The sequence below is a fragment of the Helianthus annuus genome, chromosome 4, assembly GCF_002127325.2.
Source record: "Helianthus annuus cultivar XRQ/B chromosome 4, HanXRQr2.0-SUNRISE, whole genome shotgun sequence".
Lineage (NCBI taxonomy): Eukaryota > Viridiplantae > Streptophyta > Magnoliopsida > Asterales > Asteraceae > Helianthus > Helianthus annuus.
In genome coordinates this window covers 25,447,402-25,452,503 of record NC_035436.2, presented here as the reverse complement: position 1 = coordinate 25,452,503, position 5,102 = coordinate 25,447,402, and the positions used below count along the sequence as shown (strand labels likewise).

The window sequence follows — 5,102 nt, the reverse complement described above, 5'->3', positions numbered from 1 at the left end:
TATTCGTAACCCTTCGATGGGTGAAAATCGTCAAAAAGTCAAATATGTTCATAGTTCGTTCAAGATCAATCTAAATGACAATACTACTGTCCAAGAATGCAACGAGCCTGTTGGTGCTGAATGGGGATTTGACTTTTCTCCATTTGATTCTGTTGTGGATGACCCTCATGATGATAGCAAGTCTTTCAAAAGCCCGATTGGTAAATTATTTTTAATTTTTTCTTAATTTTTAATCAATTTAATATTATATATGTTATGTAATATTGATTTCATTATTCTGTAATGTTTAGATGTTATTGGTTTTGTGGTCAAGTGTTTTCCGTCAGATGATAAAAGTGATCATAATAACGGCAAAGACGAGAAGAAGACTACCTTTATTTTGGAAGATTTGCAGTACATTCTTATATATATATATATATATAAATATATATATATATATATATATATATATATATACACCTTCTTTTACTTATATATTTCTCCCATTTTATATATTTTTGACAACTACCAAGTTAATTCTTTAATTTTTATTTTTTAGACACCATCAGATTTACGTCACGTTATGGGGTTGTTATGCTGATCAGATTTTAGATTTTGAGAAGAACAATAAGGATGAAAAGAATGTTGTGGTTGTTGTTCAGTTTGGGAAGTACAGATTTTGGGGAGGTATATTCTATACCGACACTCTCACTTTTCATTAAACTACATATTGGTTTTTATACAAGTTGGAGTTTTATTTACATGTTGTTATAATTAAACAGGTAATTTGTTTGTCTCCAATTTGTATAATGTAACTCGAGTCTTGATAAACTCTGAGGTGAAAGAGATTTTGGATTTCAAGAAAAGGTTTGTAATCTTATTACATTTTTTATAATATCTTTTGAATATGTATTACTTTTGTAACATTCTTTATTTTTCTGTACAGTTTCCTTGCTCAGCTTAATGTATCATCGTCTTCCGGTTATTCTGGATTGAGTTCTTCTGCTATCAAGTCAACGACTGAGGAATATCTATTTGATGGTTCCTTTAGTACAATTGGAGCATTAAGCCAAATCTCTGAAGTATGGTTACAATACTTTATTGTTTTATGTTTTATATCCATTATTTTTAACTTTAATAATGTTCTAAATTATCATATATTTATACAGCAAAAGTTTGTTATTATCCTCGAAACTATTAAGAGCTTTGCTTCAGAAGAGTCATGGTTTTACAATGCATGTAAGAGTTGCAACAAAAAGGTTATGTACAACACAATTTGCAAGGCAAAGCAAGATGGAAGTGAAGGCTATGATGAAGTAACTGTCTTGGAATGTCAGACTGATCTTTGCAATAAAAGGACCGTTTTGTCTGTTACCAGGTTAATTTTATTGATTCATTTATTTGTGCTAAACAATTTACATGGTTATTAAGAAAATCTTATTTAATATTATGACAGGATAAAAGTTCAAATTCGTGTTCAGGATTGTACCGGGATTGTCACTTTGACGTTGTTTGAACGTGAAGTTCTTAAACTGTTAAAGGTTAACGCAAACCAGCTTTTGGATAAAAACATTGAGGTACGTTACTTTGTGTCAATATAATATCGTTACTTCGTTTATACATTTTAATGTATATATTTTAAACTGCTATGTTTGTAAATTATATATCGAACTTATGCAATATGTCAATGATAATGTTTATGAAAACAGTTGGCCAGCGATGGTAACTTTCCCAAGGAGCTGAGGGCATTGTTAAATCGGCGGTTTGCGTTTAAGATAACCATAGCTTCCTTTAACATAAAAAAACAAAGCAGATGGTTACTCTGTCTCGAAGTTGACTGAAAATCCTGAAATCATCTCCGAGCTTGATAGGCATTTTGATGACTTCCAGGTTCGCCATACCTTCAAGACGTTAGTTGATCGTTGTTGTTATAAAAAGTTATCCCATTTAATTTTTTTTTAAATTATATGCGATAAATACAGCCTGCTGATGAGGAACATTTAGATGCTGTTCTGTCTGATTCAAATCCAAATGTTAACTTTGATGTTAAGGTATGTCTTACAAATTAATTAATTCACTAATGGTTCAATATTTTGTCATTCACCATATTTTATAAATATTTTTCATAACTTTTTAGTTTTTGTTTACAGGATGTTGTATCCCGTACTGGTGATGAAGACACTCCGGTGTCTAATGTGATCAAAAGCATCTTTACCACACCCTCTGGAGCTGAGATGAACTGTTCTGCGGAGATTGTTGAGAATCAACTTAAGCGTAATTTGGATGCCGTCTATGATGTCGATGTATCTTCTTCCCAGTCGTCAACTAAACCCCGTAAGACTGTTGGTGATAAAGATGAAGATTTGAATGTGAATGCTGGGATTTTGAAGCCAAAGATTGAACAGTAGTGTGCCGAATCTAATAGTAGTATCCGTATTTTTTAAAACTTTTCCCTGTTTATTTTCGTTTACTCATATTTTGAACATTTTATTGGCAGACTTTATGTTGGTTTTTGAATAACTAATTTGTGTGGTTGAACTTCGTGAAATTTATATTATTAATAGATTACATTATAAATAAGTTTTTCGTATGAACGTCTATTTGTATTTAGCTTATAATTTTTTTCTATGATATGACATGATGTTACTTTTTTAATAACTATGTATTATGTTTTGTTTTTATTATGGTATTCAATTGTTATATGAATTAAAGATGATATTATTAAACACTATATTGTGTTACGTCTTAATAACATTATAATTATTTTAAAGTTTTATTTAAAATCTTAACACGTTTCCATTATTAATAAAAAATAAGCATAATATTTATATTAAAGTTCTAATGTTGGAATGTTGCCATATAAACCAAATTTATATTTGGTAAATATAAAGCATAATATTTATATTAAAGTTTGAATGTTGGAAAGTTATTTATATATAGTAACTTTTATCGGTTTTTTAACTATTATTTCCAAAAAAAAATTTTAATTGTTGACTTTCCAAAATTAAGATATTAATCATTAAATATCATAAAGAATATCCTTAAATGTTAACATTACTAATGTTTCCTTAAAAAGAAATTTTACAACATATAAATCTCTTCATCTCATTTCAAGTCATTTCTACTATTTTGTTTAACGACTACATCCCTTTCGCTCCAAGGGTATTGTAAGGCAGTTTGAACAAACGATTAGTTTCTTATTCCAAAAACTTATTCCGCAATGTATAAACGGTCAAAGCATGATTCCAATACTTCGGGAAATCAATCAAACCAGGGAAACACTTCAGGTTGTGTTTTTTGATTTATCTTTGACATTCTTTTGTTTGTTTATATATAATAATAATTTTAATTAGAATCTAATTCATTTTCTTTATTACAATGATAGCCATTTCAAGAAACTGCAAGCGTAGATCTTCATTTAACTCCAATAATGAAGTTAATATAAACAACTCAACAGGTAACACTTTTTGGACTATTGTGATGTTTGTCTATTTTGTATACCTGTTGGTGCAGTTGTCTGTCGACTACATCTTAGTTCGAGTCTTAGGGCAGGGCAAATCGTATTGTGTACATGTTTAGTGTATTAGGGCCGCTTTTATGGTCATTTGGTGCTTGGTCCGCTTATGTGTACAATGCTAGGATCGCTTATATGGACATGTCCATATAAGCGAACCAAGCTAGTCACATAAGCGACCCGCACTGCCTATATATATGTATGCCACATAAGCGGTTCCAGCTGAGTAGTCTTAGGTGTGTGTTTTCCAAGGTGTAAAGGCAAAGCCCTGTCCGATTGTCTCCACGAACTTGTAATCTGATATATAATCAATATAGGAGACATTAAAGTGTGAAATCAAGCTTTGCGAAGACTAATTCAATGAATTCCGCCTCTGAACTAGTCTAAGTGCTCTTCTGAACGACTCATCGGGTCAGCAAACGATCCTACATGTGGTATCAGAGCTCAGGAGGAAGAGTTCTTACTGTTTAGCTCGATTTTCGCTTGAAATTCTCACTTCTACACCTTCTTTTTCTGGTTCGAGTAGTTTTAACGGTCGGAATCGTCTCAAAATCTCAGGGATTGTGCGAAATAGTACCGTGACAAACCCTGGAAAGTTTCAGATCAAAATTCAAAGTTTAAGTGGGTCAAAATTGGTTTTGAAATTGTGGACCGCTCGAAACTAATTGTTTTTGGACCGCTTATTTGTACATTTGAGAACCGCTTATTAGGTTTATTGATCTGGATCGCTCGAAATTGTATAGTTCTTGGACCGCTTTTTCAGACAGAGTTGGATCGTTCAAATAGATTCTTTCTGGATCGCTCATCCGAACAAGTTCTAGAATCGCTCGAACGAACATATCTTGGTTCGCTCGAACGGATAGTGTTTGAGTCGCTCATCCAGTCAAGTACTTGGATCGCTCTTTAGTCAATTCGCTTATTTGACAACTTCTTTGAACCGCTTATTTGGTTGTTGATTGTATCTGGTCCACTGTCGCATCTGATTGCTGTTCTGATCCGTTATTAGTCAACAAATACTTGTTGGATTGTTGTGAAAAATGATGATGATATTTGACGAAAGAGAAAATGATTTTGTTGGAAGGATAAATGGATTTGGGAGATATCGTACGAATTCATTTGATCAAGATGATAAACATATTTGGATTCTCCGACTTGAAAATTTTGCTTGTCAACAGAATGAGAGTTTGAAAGAGATGGAAAAAAGATTTGATTATATGATGGAGAAGTTAAAATCATTTGATATAAAGTTGACAGATACTGAAAAGACATTAAAGTTGGAGGCTGTTTTACCTGCTGAATGGGATGATGTTTTAAAGGAGTTAAAACAAAAACCTAAATTCTCAAAATTACATCCATCTGATTTCATCAGTAAACTTCAAAAACGTTATTATAAAAATTTTGATAAAAAGAAGATATTGATGAATAGAGTAAAAGAGAATCTTGAAAAACTGAATCTGGGAAATCTAGATAAAATCAATTTGGATGTAATTACTGAAATTGATAAGAGAATTTGCATATGTTTTGGTGCAATACAAAACATGAAATATGATTATAAAAGAGGATGTTATATTGATGAAAATCTAAAACCTCTTGATTTTGTAAAAATTGT

General features: G+C 31.5%; 1 long non-coding RNA gene across 1 annotated transcript; it reads left to right on the top strand.

The window, feature by feature from the left end:
• The first annotated feature begins 337 nt into the window (after positions 1-337).
• LOC110934472 lies at positions 338-856 on the top strand. The gene is made up of 3 exons (XR_002588372.2): positions 338-393; positions 539-666; positions 762-856. It is a non-coding gene; the product is annotated as an uncharacterized LOC110934472 (long non-coding RNA).
• Positions 857-5,102: the final 4,246 nt, after the last annotated feature.